Source organism: Opisthocomus hoazin, chromosome 2 (genome assembly GCF_030867145.1).
Source record: "Opisthocomus hoazin isolate bOpiHoa1 chromosome 2, bOpiHoa1.hap1, whole genome shotgun sequence".
Classification (NCBI taxonomy): Eukaryota; Metazoa; Chordata; class Aves; order Opisthocomiformes; family Opisthocomidae; genus Opisthocomus; species Opisthocomus hoazin.
This window is the reverse complement of record NC_134415.1, coordinates 64,284,062-64,302,182: the sequence shown is the minus strand read 5'-3', so window position 1 is coordinate 64,302,182 and position 18,121 is coordinate 64,284,062. Positions and strand designations below refer to the sequence as shown.

The following is an 18,121-nucleotide window of genomic DNA, read 5'->3' as shown; positions in this document are numbered from 1 at the left end:
TTAAAGGAACAGTGTTGTCTACCATTAATTCTCTCCATTGACCGTGTATTTTCTCCTTTTCTAGTGTTAAAAGAATAATGGCTAAAATGTGTTCCTTCTGTAAAATAACCATAGAGACTATATATGAATATTTTGCCTAAGTGGTTTTCTTAAAGCAAAATATAAAACAGAATTTAAAAAAAAAAACTTTCATTTTGCTGGGAATAGTTTTGCACTGTGCAGAATAATGAATGACGACTTTCAAAATGAAATGAAGCACTGGAACTGCTTCATTTTTGTCCTTGAAACTTCCAAAAAGCTTGAATCAAGATCTACAGGATATTTTTTTCTCCTTTCCTTGTAGCTGAGCTTCTTAGAATTGCATACACATTTTCTATTTTTACTTTCTGACCTGGGCCCATTTCCAAATGTGAAGCTGAAGAATTCCTGCACTCCTACATATGTGAGACCCAGACTGAACTCAAAGGGCTGGCCAGTTTACCCTCCTTTTCCTCCCAGACAGCCTACTTTAATCACAGTGCACAACTGAAATTGGAGACCACTTGAGTTTCCTTACTTCGAAAAAGCTTAGAAGGAACCTTTACAACTTCTAACGAAAGGCTGAAGAGAGGAGCTGAAATTAAGCCAGCAGAGTTCACGATTTATCTTGAACCGGAGCCTAATTCAGTTTATAATGCAAAGTCTATGCTGGAGTCCCAGCATCAGGTAGGTTTGGAATGTCCTCACTGTGCTGTCTTAGAGCTGTCAACTGCTTTCGCGTATTTTCTCTGCTCGATAAAACTCCAGTGCGGTGGTAAGCTCCCTTCTTTCTCTGTTATTTGAGGAAGAAAGATGTTGTCAATGTCTTTTGCCTTGAAAGGAATGACGAGCTTGATCTACAAGCTGGGCTGGTGTGGGGGAGGAAGGAGAGCAGAGCTCCCTTCCCCCAGCTGCTGTTTGTCTGACGCAGAGCTTGTACTTCAGTTGTTATCAGCTGCTTTGGTAAGATCACAATGTGCTGGGATTGCTCAGAAGGTTAAAATATGTTGACTGAATTTTCTTCAGCTACCAACGCAAAAGGCTAGCTAATAGCATCACTGGCTGTCAAAAGCAGCAAGCCCCTGCATTTCTCATGGTAATGAAACACACCGGAGTTTTTCATGGCTTATATACATCATGATACCTGTGCTGTGTATGTCACGTCAAGGATAGGAACAATAGACATGCCAGCCAATAGATCCATCAAGGCTTGCAAACAAACACACGAAATTGCCTCTTTCTGTGAATTACTTGGTTTGCATTGATTTGTGATGATGTACAGAGGGCGATGAGGACTTTTAATTTTGGACCTTTTTCTCCTAGTCTTTCTCCCCTGAATCCCAGCTTCTGTAACAGATACCCTGCTGTTAGCTGCGGTGACCTCCTGACTGTCTTCAAATCCCATTTCAAGAGCGATCTTTTCTCCCCGGCCTCTGACTCCTATAAGTCTGTCTAATAAAACAATCAAGTGGTACTCCCTAATCCTCCCAGTTTCCCATGCAAAGTTTTTCTCTCTAAAACCCTCTTTTCTTGTGTCTCTGCAACCGGTATTTGTGGAGGCAAGCTATCTAAAAATAATAGACCCTACACAGCCACCAACCCCTCTTCCTGAAAAGTTCACCTGTGGGGCATTCACACACGGTGTAGGAGAACTCAGTTGAGATCTTTTTGCCAAAGGTGATTTGAAATGGTATCTCATCTGCCAGGAAAGTGCCTTGACATGCATACTAGTCTGGGATGTGATGTGTTTTCTTTCATAGTCCTGTTGACATTGTTTTACAATTTTTGGGACACAGTTGTTGAGCTGGGACTACGTCCAGAAATACCGATGTTTAGGTAAGAAAACTCTTAGATAGAATTTTAAGGACCAAACACTTAAGCCAGCTTAATTCATATTTAAAGCCACTCTTATATATCCATATTCATATTCATAATCAAGGCAAATATAGCCTGAAGGAAAGTCTTGTCTTTCTTACATCTCCTCTACCCTGGGATACCTTACAGAACAGTCAGGGGGTAAGATGTTTCCTTGGGAGATGAAACACATGCCTTCAGATCCCCTTTTGCTGAGGAGGGATTTTAACCTGAGTTTTGTTCAGCCTCCATAATATCCCTAGTAGCAAGTCTACTGTGAAAAAAAGATGTCACTTTTGCAGCTTCCTTCAGTACCAGTGTGGATTTAGCTCTTTATTTCCTTTGTGTTTCCTTTTGTGTTTATTGCATGTGCCTGTAAATGAATGCTTCAAAATTGTCAGAACAGTTCATTTAGACTTTCCATTTTCTTTTTCTTCGGTTGAAAGTGTTGGGCAAAATACAACCTTTGATACCAAGTGATTCTGGCTTTCCTGGAACAACTTATTAAGAATACGTGCCCAGTTTTACCAAGAAGCTGTAGTCATAAACTAGGAAAAAACCCAAAACAACAACATCTACAACAGCAAAATCCTGCCAGTGATCTATGATGAAATTTAACCTCATCTGAGCAGAATGATCTTGTGGCTCTGAGAACGGCTACCCCAACTGTACCACACAAAGGTTCTCAATAGGTCAGTTAGAAATACTGGTTCAAATCCTGCTGGTGCTGGGCTCTGCCCTCGTTTGTCTGAGGTAAATGCATTGATTTTTGGGCCCTTTTTTACTTTAAAGGGTCTCATATGGAGACACAAAGTTCAGTGGTCCTTACTGTGATAAGCGTAGATCAAAGTGTTCTTGACATAAACTATCCCTCCCCATCAGGTGGAGTTTCCTTGGGGCTATGATTGCAAGGCAGCCAGGATTTACTCCTTTTCACTGGTGCTGTATACATCTATCACAACATTGAACTGCTTTGGACCAAAATCCTCGGCATAGGTAAGAAACATTATTACTTTTATATTTAAGCGGCCTAGGAGTTGGGTAATGTGTATGTTTGTATGGTACCTTATAGTTCTATGAGATGATCTTGGAGTTAATACAGAGCTGCAGAGGTTTAGCTGTGCATTCAAAGCCTGGGCAAACAGGAGCACAAGTGCTGTCTGCGGTACTCTTGGGCAGCATTGCTTAAAGTTCACAGACATTCACAGTGAGAAAGAACTGAATCATAAACTCTTCTGTGAGATTCCGAGGGAGGAAAGAGAAATTGTATCTGCTGTTTTTAGAGATTCAATTAGATACTCTTTTTGGGAGAGTAAGATTTCCAGGCCTCTTATAAATAGAAGGCCGCATCTCAGCTTGATTACTTCAAAACAGCTTCCTGCAACCTCCCACTAGGAAGATGAGCAATTAGTATAATCACAGCAATAAGTCAAAGATACTTAATGCTGAAACTTGCGTAACAACTTTTCCTGCTTCTTTGCTGGGCTATAGGTGAAGAAAAGTTTAATGCATGTTCTGATCACTGAAATTGCACTGCCCAACAGGTCTTCTTTTCTTGCCATGGGTAATTTGATGCTGTGGAATGGTCCAACAAAGTTGCAAGCTACTGTGGCTAGGTGGAGGCCTTTTAATATGAAGCACAGTCATGCAGATGGAAGTGTTGTGAACAAAATGGAAAGCAAAGATCCTCACTGTGAGTCAATCTGCTAGTAATAAATGTGCCGCTGGAGAAGATTCCACCTTGTTTTCCATCAGGAGTATTCCAATTACCCAAGGTCGGGAAATAGAAACATGTTTTTGAAAAACATGAAAAAAGGAATGAACTAGCCCCCTCTTTTGGCTAATTGTGAAACAGTAGTAGGAATTGGTACTGACTAAATTGCAGGTCGTGAAAGTACTTCTTTCACCTCTCAGTCTGATATGATTTCAGATTTCATTTATGGATGTAGCGTCTGGGTCTCCATTGTAAGTAAGTGTTATTTCTAAACTTAGATCTTCCAGATAAAAGCAAGATTTCGGGTCTTAGGATCTAGGCTTCATGTCCACAAACACTGTCTGCACCTACTAGTTCTGCAGCTGATACCGTTTGCTAGCACAGGAACCTGAGAGATGTGTGCAAGATCCTTCCAGCACAGAATTTATAGGGGTGAATTAACTATGGGAAGAATCTCCTGGAGACTGTTGCAGGCCTGGAAGGACATTCTGTCGCTGCATGAGAAGGCATAACTTCGTATGACATCTGTTAAAGGGTTTGAGGAGAAATATCTGTTCTTGAAAACCAGAGAATCTTTAACACTAAACCCACCACTTCCTGCTTCTCCAAAGTGGCATGGTTTGCTGACAAAATTTAGCCATGGTAGAAGTTATTAATGCATCCCTGTGATTTCTAAAAGCACCGGCAATGTTTTATAAATAATAAATACAGTAGGGTAGGGATAATATTCTGCCTCTCTAGTGGAAAAAAGCTAGTTACACCTTGGAGAAAATTTGAGGGAAAAATAGTCTTCTAATTTAATCCTTCCAAAAGTAAAAAAAAAAATAAAAGTCCTCAAATAAATGTGTTTAAAAATTTTCTTCTTCAGAAAGAGAAAATAACCACTGTATTAAGCAGAACATTCAATTATCTTTAAATGTGTGTGAGTATGCATGTATGTAATGTGAAAATTCAATGTCAGATGCTGTAAAATGTTAATAGAAACTGAAGTGAATGAGTTATATAGAAAACACAGATGTGTATTATAATGATTTTGCTTTCAATCTCTCATAATATTGTCATTCAAAAAGCCATTTCTACAAGTATGCATAGATCTATGTGCTTAGCTACTGTTTAAGCACTTATATAAAGTAGATGTTTCCAGGAAAGGGGAAAATTTTTGCTGATTTGAATTTTGGATTTTGTCACTGAAGTTATCAGTGATAATTTCATGGCCCATGTCCTCATCTAGTTGTGCTGGATCAAGAAGATTCCACCTCCAGCCATTTCTTTTCCCAAAAGAGACTACCTATTGATCTACCAGCTGAATTCACCCGCCTCAGTCAAAAGGAGTGAGGCTACTGAAGAACCAGTATTCATACTGTCTGAAATAACACGTGTCATTTTGTGTGAAGCAGAAAAAAGCATGAGCTCCAGCAGCAGCCTAGAGGTGATTAACTTGGGAAGTGGGATGCTGCCAGTAGTGCTGTTAATGTAACTCAGCCTTTCTGTCTCTGGCCCTATAGCTGTATGTCACCTGGAATTGGGTCTTGGTGTGAGCACTGTGCTTAAGCTACTGACTCTACATTTCTCTCAGTGAGTGAGCAGAGAAGACAAATGTGGGGTCCAGGTAGAAAATGTGGTGTAGGAAAGAGAAACAGAAGTTAAAAGGAAGTCAGACTGTAGAAGATGTCAATATGGGCTTTCTTTCGCAGAGTTCAAGTACTAGAAATGAAAAGTAAAAGCACCCATACAAAGTTCAAAGAATCATACCATTCAGAGACTGTTTTTGGGGTATTTTTCTGTGTTACAGTATGCATATTTACAGGATGTGTTGTATCTAATCATTCATGAAAAACTTGGGGATTAAAAACTATAGCTGGAATCAGAGAACTTTACAAACTCCCATCACTGAACTGCAGACATCTCCAGAAAAAAAAGTGGGAAGTAAGGAAGAAATAGTGTGCATATATGAACTTGATAGAGAATACCTGATAAGCAGAATGCAATGACTTCTTATTGTTTCAGCCAGGAGTCTGGAATTAGCTTCAACCTACCTGAGAAATGTGGGGTCTGTTTCATGCTTGCAAGCAATCAGGACCCTATGTTTTACACCTTGCCTGTAGGAGGATGCTTTTGTGTTCCCTAGCATTGCTTGGCCATATGTGTCTTGGGCAGCTTCCCAGGAACTGTCCTGAAAATGATGCCACAGCTGCTATACCTTCATGTTCCTAACCTGCTATCCAGGGAACTGATATACCAAGTAAAGCAAATAAACTACAGTTTAATAGGGTTATTGTCCTACTCTTATTACTAACACCCTCTTGCCTTCCCCTTTTCTCCTTCTCCTTCTCCTTCTCCCTTTCCCTCTCCCCTCAGTTTCCCAAGCTATTCTCTTGATCCAGCCCTGGAGATTTTTTAATCTGTAGGGGATATCCAGAACTCTTGTTATCACCTAGCTGTTTTTCTTAGTTCTTGCTGTTTCTGCAGTTTCACAGCTCAGCTTTCTCAGCTGCACTTTGCAGTGGAGAAAGTTAACAACCAAAGAAAGGCTAACTTTGTGGTTTTGGAAAAGTGGAGATTTTTCAAGGCTTTGTTCCTAAACAGGTGACACAGCTGGCTGCACTGTAGTCACCTTGGGGACTGTGGCCACACTGGTTCACCAGGGACCCTGGAAAACACTGAGTCAACTCCCCTGCTGTGAGTTACATCATCAGCTCTGGTGCCCACAACCAGGCAGCACCCAGCTATCCACATGCCCATGGGTGATCTGAGAAAGGCCAAAGGCGTGTACATTTTTTAGAGTTGCACTGGCTGCTCTGCATGTCAGGGGTTAATCATGCTTTTACAGGTCTGTTAACCCATGCTTGTCCATAATATCATCTTGTGCTCTGTGTGTAGTCTTGACAGTGAAGAGCACCTTCACTGGAGAGGGGAGGACTCCGATGAGATTGTTGCCAGGTTTTTGAACCTGTGAACATCGTACTGCTGGTAACTGCAAACTCCCTTACTTACTACTTCCAGCACAAGTGACTATGTGCTATAAGGTCTAAAATATTTTTAATGATACCAAAATCCTTTCATATTTCATATCAGGCCTTGCAAACATTTAGGCGAAGGGTCTCCAGGACTTCTGAAGCTTGGCAGCTCTGTGCAGGGTTACCAGGGCCCACCTATGGAGGACACTGTACCTGTGGCATCCCTGCTCGGCTCCTTTGCTGGAACTGGCCTGATGGGCAAGATCAGCAGCGGCTTGCTACAGCTGCAGGAATTTTTTGGGGTTCCTGGAGCAAATACGGAGCCACCAGAGCAGCAGGTTTTCTTGATACTTTGTCCCATGTTTAGCCCATCCAGATTCAGAAGCATCATCCTGGATAACTTTTCGGGGAAAGATTAATCTGTCTGATGAAACTAATTAAATGTCCCACACACTTCTGAGTTAGACAGTTGTTCATTTTTAATTTACGAAAACATTAATACAGTGACTGTGTGTGCTGTTCAAATGCTTGTGCTTTATTTTCCTCACTTGACTACTTGATAGTGTTGTTTAAGGCATGTTCTGACCTTGCAGACAAACAGACTAATCTGTAAGTGTCCAAGTGCTCGGTGTTGCTGAGAACTTTTTCATTCAAAACATGTGAAATGAGTCAGTGAAATACTGATCTACAATGGCCTGCACTTGATACCTTCCAAGTCAGCGAGGGCATTACAAGAAATTCCCTTGAGCTCTATTTTGGCCATAAGGGTGCCAGTTTTTTGGGCCACTCTAACATGCCCAGACATACTTCATGGCACAGTAGATGAAGCTAAATACCTGCTTAAAAACTTGGCTTTGGTAAGGGATAAATAAACATCCTTCTTGAAAAGGAGGCAAAACTAGGGACAAGGAGGAGGCAGAATGAGACTTTCAGTGCTGCTGAGGAGGTCCATTTCTCTCCACCAGAAGCCTCTATAGAAACAGATGTGCAGTTCAATGGCTGGTATGCAGAGACATGGTTATTGACCATATTAGTTGGGAGAACCCTGAAGAAGGCCTCCTTACTACAGAAGAATTCCTTCCAGAAGTCAGTTCAGATGCACAATAGGGATGTGGCTCAAATGTCTTGATATCTTTACCAGCTCCTGAGACTGAGAATCAAAATAAGAGAGTGGAGTTCATCAGTTTTTCTCCCTCGGTAAATTGCAATTTCTCCAATATATTTGTCTCCACTCTGCACATGCTGGGCACAGCGCAGCTTGCTGGTCTTGCAGCTGACACTAATCCAGCATGAGCTGGAGGGCGTATAATCAGAGTTTTTTTTCAGGTCTGCAGTTAGGTGGCCCCTCATAGATGCCAAGGACATTTGTTCCTCCTGCCTTCATGGCTAGACAAAAAGAATCTTAGAATAGCAATTCTTCCATAGAAAAAGCCAAGCATCTTCTGCTGTGCAGCAGTGTTACTTGTAGATTATATGATGCAGATAGGGCATAGGTCACCTGCCATCAGTTTTGTACACTCAGCATTCAATAGAGAGAGGCAGTGCACCCTGCATGGTGCTTGGAAGGTATTTGGAAAATGGGCACAAGAATTACAGAGGCCCACATCCTTCCTGAGGCATTTTCATTTAAATTACTGCTGGTGGGGATGCAGAAGGGCAGTGTTTTTTTCCACAGCCCCGTAATTTCTCTAATTTGTTGAAAGGTCCTATCAAGACCCTTGCAGATCCCTGATTTAGTTTTTGTCAAACTTCTTTATTCCAGGCTGTATAATGAGTGTGTTGAATTCAATGGAAAGAGCCAGGGGAGAAAAGTTCTTGTACTTGCACTTTTAAAAGAGTGCATCATAATTTAACAGTACTTTAATTAGCCTGTGAAGAGACGTCATTTTATCCATGTTACCATACTCTTTCTTGGATTTACCTCTTGCAGTTTGTGTCAGGGCATGCTCCAAAAGAATCAGAAACAGACCCAGCAGATGCCAGCCACTCTCAAGCACATAGTTACTGCCTCTGCCCCAAAAAACACATACTCCTGTGGGAGTGGGTGGGAAGGGCTAGGGCAGCTTTCCTTCTCTCAGTCAAGGAGGTGCCTATGTGCCAGATCCCACCCCCTGCCTGCCTTGCAGTCTTGCACAAAAAGGCTACCCCTGACACATATCCCAGCCCTGCTGTCATCTGTCACCTGAACTAGCACAGGGCACTATGTAGTACGAAGAGGAGGACTCAGTTGAATCCAGGACTAATCTGAATCCACAGCTGTGTAACTTAAATGCTTGGCTTTGCCAGCTCTGGTTCAGGTGGGTAATTTTTTTCACATAAACAATCTCACTAAGTTTAGTAAAACAGAATAATAGAAAGAGGGGATGGAGAAAAAGACGTGCAGGGTATCAAAGGAGAAACGTTTTTGTTATTACATAGGAATGACTTGAGGTCCTTAGTTTTCAAAAGCTTTAGCACAGGCCTTGAGTGGAAGAGGGGGGCCGGATCTGAGCCAGAGCTAACACATGGTGGTAGTGCCCATACATCAGAGTCAAATGGCAAGTGACAGACAAAAGGCATCTGCACTCCACTTTTTATACAGTGAAGAGCAATGCATTTCTGGAGCACAGGTACTTGCTTGAATGCATTATCACAAGACGCTTCACAGTCGGGCAGGATGTAAATTTGATGCTGCAAGCCAGGCTGTGAAAAGACACTACTGATAAAGGACAGATTATTTTTGCATTCAAGGTCAAATGGCATTTAAAGAGCTATTTTGCAGACACAGTGGAAAATTACAGAAGGAGAATTTTTGTTGGCCATTTCATCCTTTTCAGCTCTACAGCAAAACTGGAAAGAGGTGAAAAAATCAGTCCCTATTTGTGACTGTTCTCTTATCCTGTCAGTGTTTCGGGCTTGTGTTACAGGCCTGCCATTTTCTCTGTAATTGTTCCAAAGCCTGAGTTTTGTGAGATGCGGAACAGGGAGGTTTGTCCACTCTGAAAGTTCAGACTTTGTTCTTTCATCATGAATGAGTGGCAATGGCAAGATTAACTCTCAGCCCCTTCCCTGACCACTGAAGTATTTCTCAGCACTGACCTGAGAGACTCTCTCACAGAAAGATATGTTCAGGCTCCCTGCTCTCCCAGTCCTTGGCCTTTCAGCTGAGACTGCCAACAAATGATTGCTGAACACTTGCCAGATAGCAGTAACTTTCAGTCCCCAGTTTATAATAATGCAAAATCGGTATTCTGCTGTCAACCCCTGCTTTATAATAATGCAAAATCAGTGTTCTGTTGCTGGGAATGTCTTATTCATTATGGGCTATGTCCAAATCACTTGAACGTGAAGCTGTGGTGATGCACATCAGCTAATCTGCCAGAAATTGCCTCATAAAGGTGCAATTTACCATACTGGCAACATGTAATTTATGAAGTCTCCTTTTCAGACCAAAATGCAAGTTGGCTTTTTCTGAGGAAGTTAAGAAAGATAAACTCTCAATCAGCAATAAATTTCAAAGGGAAATAGGCACCTAATTCTACAAGGCATCACTGAAAAATCTGATCTGTTAATGCTTAAAACAACAAGCTTAATAAACATAGAATGGATTCAACAAGCTGGTTCTCTCTCTCTCTGCCATATTTTTCTTTTTCTCTCTCACAGTCCATTTACTTACTTTCTGGAAAGATACGGGGTTAATATGAAGGATCAGGACTGGCCTTATCCACTCATATAGTAAAGATTCTGTTGCCATTCCCACCAGAGTCCTTTCAGCATACATACAATTAACCTCGATTAAGTTTTGGGTATGCAATAGTGTGTAGGCAGCAGAAGAGCTCCTGTAGTTGTTTAGCACTCTAGCATCAGATGAGAATAAATATGGGGCATGACCTGGCCCTCCAGGGCACTGCCCTAAATCCAGTAACATACAGACTGGAGTCTTTCTGTATTTGTAGCTGACACTGATTTGGAGAGAAAACTGCCTGAATGCTTAACAAAATAGTTCAACCACTGATAAGATTTTCCCAACATTATTTAGCATGGATGTGTGGTTATCCACATGCACACATTCACTTACGCACTGTATTATATTTTGTTTGAAGCTTGTAAAGGCTTTTGTGGAAAATACTGATGTCGAACTTTCATATAAAAATGTATAACATGGAAACATGCAGTGGGCTGGGTTACATTTATCCATGCAGTAAATCAATTGATTTCAGTGACCCTCTGTAAAGGAAAGTTTAGCCACTTCTGAATTATAGATATACCTGTTACTGTATGTCTACTCATAAATATTTGCTTAAAATGATTTAACATACGATTTTGCTTTATAATCTGTAGAAGTGGCTTCATACAGAAGTTTCTGGTTATGAAAGGTATCCAAACACAGTAATGTTTTTATGTCTATAGTTTTCCCAGGCATGTGTAATGTGATTGCCTCCCATTAAGTTGCACTCTTACTATATAATGGGAAAATAATTTTGGTGTTCCCTCATAACCATATTGGGAACATTTTACAATATGTAATACAGAGGGCATAGCTCTCTGTGGAAACAGAACCGCATATTTCAGTTCATGATCCAGTGTATAACCAATGGGTCTGATACTGCTTGAAATGCTATACACTTAGGACTGTATCCTTCATGCTTTGGAAAAAATGTTCCCTGGCTTGAGTGCAAATATGATTTGAATACCCTAGCAAACAAAAGGATTAAACAGCATGTTCCAAGATTCTTTGTCTTCTCTGGTCCTTTGCTAGCTCTATCTCAATGTTGTTAAACTGGTTTAAGTACGAGGGAAGAATCAGGCTTACTGTCGTCCCTTAATACAGTACAAAAAGTGTATTGGGCAAACCCAGGAAAATACACATAGTAATAACAACAACAAAAGTGTTTGTAAACTGCTAAACTTTGCATCAGGCTGTATTGCTTTTCAAATGTTTGCACTTGCAGCAGGCTAGATTCCCTGCTGATTGTGGTGTAATGAAGTTTACATAAAGCAGGAAGTTAAATTTATTTCCATACCAAAAGACAGAGAGTTGAGAAAAATGTAAAGTCACTAAAATACTAATAAAACAGAATGGGTGGAAGAACAGCCCCCTGCAGCAGGCCATGTTAATTACCCTTGCAGCTGGGAGATCAATTTGCATATATATTCTTTGAAGCCTGTCAGGTATGAATTGAACCACTGAACTGTTACATTTGATAATCTAGCTCTCCAAAGCATTTTTGCTGAAGATGTTATGTTTCATAGGACTAGTTATTTTTCTATCTCACAGTAAAGAGTTGTACTTAATTTGTTCCTGTATAAACAATTCTATGTTTGTAACTTCCTGGAGCACCAGGTTAGCAACATAATCTCTTCAAAAGCATTAGTACTGCTGATTAAACACAAAAGAGATATAGTCAAATAGCCTTGACAACCCGTGAAAGCAAGGAAATTAAAACTTAAAGCTAGTGGTGACAGGCATGACTCAGGGGATAGTTAATGAGATATGGAGCTTTTCAGCTCCAGGACACATATTCCATTATGTTCTCTACTAGTGGTGACAAAATTGTTGCCATCTGATGACTGCTTCATGGCCTGAATGGACCTAGTGTGTGGTCCCAGGAACTTCACAAGTCCATTTGTTTTGCACCATCCGTTACTGTAGTATCTTCATGCCGATGCTGCAAAATTGTTTGCAGTGAATGGCAGCAGTTTACCACCTGTTGGCAGCAGTTTCAAGGGAGCAACCGAGATTTATAGAGCTGTTGGAAAACCTGTTTCCCAGTCTGGGTAATCCAGAGTTGCTCAACTGAAACCAGTAGAGCCCAGGGCTTCCATGGAATAAAACTGGTGCAAAGGGAGAAACTGTGCGTGAAAATGAATTCTATGCAGGAACAGGATATAAACTAAAACATGCTTGTTCTTTTTTAACAAAACTGTGAGAATTGTGTGTGACAGATTTCATACCCCTCACATGATTTCACTTTTTCTGAAGTCTTCAAAAGAAAAGCAAAGAGAAGCAGTACTTTATCTGAGCTTCAGAAAAGCATATGACCCTTAACACTTTCTTTTGAACACAGATGAACCCTAGCTCTTCAGATATTTCCCAGCATTGGACCTAGGGTAATACTTTTCAACAACAATTGCACACAATATTGTTGTAGGACAAATGCTCCATTAATAATGATCAAGAGACTTAGGAACACCTAAAAAGATTCAAAACCCAGTCCATACCAGTCTGTTGCCAGACTGTGGGGAACTTGGACTAATGCTTTCTGTGCTCTCACTGTGGGGCTATTAACAATGCTACTTACTTTTCTGAGGTTGCTTCTTTGTGTGGTTGTCCTAGTTTCTTGCTATTTTGGGGTGAAGTTTTACACAGAAGTATCTCCCTGCCTGTCTTCAGTGAGATAATAAATCATGCCAGGTGATTATTGCTTTCCTGTTTCTGAATGGGAAGAGTTAGACTGGTCAAGGATGGTCAGGGCAGGGCATGGTGTAGGGTAAATGGACAGTACAGTTAATTAGTGTGTCCAGTTTGCTTTGAATTAATACTCCTACACCTCCATCACCCATTTGATACATTTCTCTGGAAGAATTCTTCTGAAGATCCAAGAAAAATACTTTGATTTTTTGCAAAATTTAAGCACTGTTGGACCCAAGGTGAACCTTTATGGCTAACAAATCTAGTTCGTGCATCTGGTTGTTAGTAGTAGTTAAGGAAGCTGAGTTGCATTTCATCTCTTCATTAACAATGTGAGAATCACTGGAAAAACTGGACATTTGGGGCTCCCAGATTGATCTAGGATTGAAAAGCTAGGTTAACGCTCAGGTCTCATGGAAGACAAGATGGGGTTGCATACCCGTGGCAGAAACTTGAAAAACCCTACCCAAAGTCAACTACGAATTGGAATAATTTTATCTGTCAGGGAGGACTGGCAGGATAGCAAGTAAAATAAGGAAGTTTTTCTTTGGAGAGAGAGTGATAAGCTTTTCTTATTATTTATACCTTTCTACATCAGTCTTACTGTATTTCCTCACTTATATGCAGCCTTTCAAAATAAAAGAGATTGCTGATATAATTTTACTACTCTTTAATATAACAAATTTTTTGAATGAAAGATGTTTATTTAATGATCATATATTAAAGATAAATGTATTCTTTTCTTTTCCTGCCAAATGAAACTTTCCAGGTCTAAAATGAACTGCAGGTAGTTATAATGCAAACCATGCCTAGAAAAAGAAACTCCCTCTGTATTGTCTTAAGCTCTTTAAGATTTAATAAAGTCTTACATTCATTGATCAAATGTGCAAAGGGTGTACTGCAAGCAAAACATTCAATTCATAACAGGGAGAAAGTTTTGCACAGCAGAAATCTTACCTTGCAAAGGAAATGTAGGTAATTATAAGCACTGAACTTGAAATCTTTTTGAAGAATGCCCAGTGAATGCAATAGTCTATATAGAACATCTAAGATGTAGAACTCTCTCTTCCTCTCCATTTTCCTTTAGTTTAACAAGAACAGCAATATGAAAGCAGGATGAATATAGAGGAAGCAGGACATATATCTCAGAAATATTTGCTAGTGATGTATTAAACCGCTTTTTTGAAATGTCCATTGTTTATTTCTGTGTTTAGAGGTACTCTTTGTTGCATTCCACCTGGATTTTTCTATCCAGGAACATCCCATGCTTTTTCCCCTGTTCTGTTAGGGTCAGTCTTGACCATCTCTACCCAGCAAGGGCTGTTACTTCATCATATAGTGTCTTTCAGGTTTACTCACCTGTTGACTTTTTTGTTGTATGCCATTTATACCATGTTTCACAGAAACATTGCTCACATTTTTTGTGGCTGAATTTCAACTATTACTGAATATTTGTAATTAGACTAATTTAAAATTTTTTTTTTTTTTGTAAAGAACCATCAGGTAGGGCACTGTGTAAAGCATGCTAAATTAGAGATCAGAGCAATAGTGTAATGAATATCATAACTACAATGACCTAGAGAAAAGAAACATTAGTGTATACAAATAAAGAAAGATAGAAACTATGAAGTTTTGTCTTCAGAAAGGTTTCTTAGCTGAAAAGACTCCTTCCTTTCAGCTTTCTTGTATGCTGAAGATTAACTAGAGGACATGAATCCCAAAGGGATATATGAAATACAGCACATGTCAGATTCTGAGGTGAAGAGTTCAAGAAGAGTGTCAAGTTTTTGTGATATCACCATGAAATCTGGAAAAAGATGAAATAAAACAATCAGCTTGAAGGTTTATTTATTTGTTTCATGTTACAATGAGAAGGCACAGAGAGAATGTTAAGAAGCTGCGTTTACTAAACATTTGCAAATAACCTTTACCAAGGGGAATTCAGAAAAAGGGAGGTCATCTGAAAACAAGACAACCTTGATAGCAAATCATGCGGCTTTGTTTGTTGAGTTCCTTCTTTCCCTGATGGAGACTACTTGTACTGTTGTTTATCCTTCAGGCCACAGCTGCTTTATCAAGGACACTTTCAGACTGAATTATCGGTGGGATGGTATAGTAATAATAACAATGATGATGATAATGGTGAATATCATCTCTCCATTCTCTGCCTGCCCTATTTATTCTAAGAAAATATCATTATCTTTCAGGCCTAGATAATGTCTTCCTACCTTTTAACTTTAAAAAGGTATTAATTCATAAATTAATTTCACACTGTCACTGAAAATGTTGAAGATGACCACCTAAGACCCCTTTCCATATTACTCTTTGTTGACCACTAGCTGGTGGTTTTGAAGGTGAAAATTACTGGACACTTTCCAGGTTGTCTTTTTGTCAGCTGGTGCTGTAAATGTACTAGGACTTAGATTTATAGCTACATTGTTAGACTTGTACAGGACATACTCTACTTATACTGTGCTGGAGTCCAAATCTGACATGGTTCGATTCCCATCTATAAAAGAAATACTAATGTTGTGCAAACTTTTCAGTTCTGTGTTTAACTTGTGCACTTTCTATAGCAGAATTCTATTTTTTAAGGTTGGTGAAAAAAAGCAGAGTAGAAGAGACACAAATTTTAAGGTTTCAAACCTTCTGCATCTCCATCTCTTCCATTTAGGAAAAAAGAACCACAAAATGAAACTGGTAGGGGACAGTATCACAACAAGCATAAAAAATAGCACTATGGAATTCCTTTTCAAAAGCTGTTGGAGATACAGAAATTTTACATGTGTCACAGGAGAGACTGCACAAGCAGTGGAAAGAGAGATGTGTTGAGTGTCATTAAACAAACAAATCACATCAGAATTGGGAAATCCCTTGAGCTGAAAATAGCTGGGAGAGTATAATTCATCATGCTTCCCTTTGTATCTGTTTATGGTCATTGTTACTGACAACATTCTGGGTTGTATGGGTGCTTTGTTTGCACCGAAATGTCCATTGTATGTTCCAGGATCTTCCCTGTCCCTCTAGTCTGTTCTATGAAACATGGAGACTCTTTGTATCCTGTGAAATCAGTTTATTTTTTTCTCATTATTCTCAGGCAGAAAACAACTTCTGCTGCTTTCTGTTTTGTTTCCCTGCTCTGTTGTCTCTTCTGTTTTATGGGAATTCTGCTTCAATTAGTATAACTCTGTTCTAAACCCAGGATTAACTGATTTTATTTTACTCTATTTCCATTCTCCTAATGTAATTTCTTTTCTTCTCATTCACAAAGGCAAGTTAAACAAAGCTGATTTCACCTTGGTAGTGTCAACACTTTGTACCAGAGTCCTCCCATTCAAGTGGGATTCATCTTTGTTTAACATACCTCCATCATTTGTGATTTGCATGATACATAGTATAAGTCACTCCACGCACAACCACACTTTTCATTGTTGCAATTCCTGTGCAGTACATTGACAAATTGCTCAGATTATAGTTCTCATAATCTGAGAAATCAAATGGTTAGCGTTAAGGTGGGACTAGTTCAAATGCTGGAGTTGAGGTCAAGGATATCTGAAATACATGAGCAAGAGCTGAGTCCCATCTATTAATGAATTCTTCCACACTTGCACCTCAGCTTTGTATTTCAACTTTGTTTTTCAGGGACACTTTTCTCACTACATTTTATGTATTCAGTTGACAGGTCAGGGGGAAGCTTCCACTACTTCCAGAGGTTAAAGAGCTTAACAGACCTACTAATTAACATCAAGCTGTCATTTTTTCTCAGATATGGAGAGCAGAAATACTGAGAAGTCTTTAAGCTTTTATATGGTCTGTTTTTTATTTTAAATAAGCTAGTTGGGAAAAATGACATGCAGAGTGATAGCCTTAGAGAATTCCAGGGATTACTATTTTATACTCTGAAAATATGTCTGTACCGCTTTGGATAAAGGCAGTGGTATTCACATCTGGCTAAAAAACCCATCTATACGCTATTGGGATGGGACCTCTGTGTTCAAAGACTGTAAGGGGCAAAGACCTCAAGTTTGCCTTGTTTGCAGGGGTCATATCTAACTCTTCAGAAAAAACTGATGCTGCAATTTTCTCAAACTTTAAAGAGTCTAGTAGTACTACAAAGAACATGAAATTCAAAGAATTCAAAGGTGAATATACTGATATGCTTGCTAAAGACTAAATCTGAAGGCGTTGTGCAAAAATCTCACATGGAAATACCTGTATAACAATGTGAAAACTGAGGAGAAGTTATCAATATATTTAATATATTTGTTCAAATTTCTGTCAGCATTCCAAACACTGTTTAGATTATTTTATGACTTTTTTTAGTAAATAAATTGCACTTTGGTGTGTGCTATGTACTTAGTACCTAATTTCAGGGTTTAAGTCACTGCATAAAACTTAGTTATGTTTAATGTCTCAGAAAAGACAAGAGTGTCCTCTGTTCCAGCAAAGAGTTAACCTGAACGTTGAGAGGGGATTTTGATAGAGCTATATAAAATACTACCTCAGTACTGCATCCCAGCCAGTTACTTGTGCAGATGTGAATTAATGGACTGTTATAAAGGTAGTGTGATTTCTGTCTTTTCAGTTAAGGAGTGCTGATGGTCAAGGTTTCTTTTAGTGTGCTGCCATTAAGTAGTACCACTGTATTAATAAAAAATCTCTGTGTTTTTTTTAAGGACAAACTTCTTAAGAAATACTAGGAAGGGTGAAACTTTATGCCCTTTGTACGGCGTATCAGATAGACCAATGGCCGGAAATGTTGAGTCTAGTAGAAGTGATAACATATCTCAAATCAGAAAAATCTAGTTGTTCGCTTAGAAGCATTTTATAGTGCATACTGCTCTATGTGAAGTTATACAGAAATATTTTGCAGAAGGAAAGATTCTGACTGCCACTAATCCTCTGTTTTCTTTCTATGACATAATTCTGAGGGTTGATCTCACTCTCACTGGGTGTTATGAGGTCATGGATGTTTCTTCTTGGATATATGTCCGAAGTTTGAACATCGAACTAGCAATTGTGTTTTAAAATTTAATAGGGTTAATGTTTAATAGGACTGATGCGCCTTCATAAGAAAAATAAATCAATAATAACTCCTTTTTGATATAAAAACTAGTGGCCATTCTTGGAGACAAATCTTGTCCTCCCTGAACAAAATAAGGCACACCTGAAGACTTTTGAGTGAAA

At 39.4% G+C, this 18,121-nt stretch overlaps 1 long non-coding RNA gene across 2 annotated transcripts in view; it reads left to right on the top strand.

Annotated features, from left to right (window-relative positions):
• The first annotated feature begins 480 nt into the window (after window positions 1-480).
• The window catches only part of LOC142360562 (uncharacterized), a 30,476-nt gene continuing 12,835 nt past the window's right edge, over window positions 481-18,121 (top strand). The window contains exons 1-3 of one of the 2 annotated variants that reach the window (XR_012763162.1): window positions 481-705; window positions 2,755-2,868; window positions 3,417-3,606. This is a non-coding gene — a long non-coding RNA (uncharacterized LOC142360562). Of the gene's footprint in view, window positions 706-2,754; window positions 2,869-3,416; window positions 3,607-18,121 lie in introns of those variants that run through there. The other variant, XR_012763163.1, reaches the window with a different exon arrangement.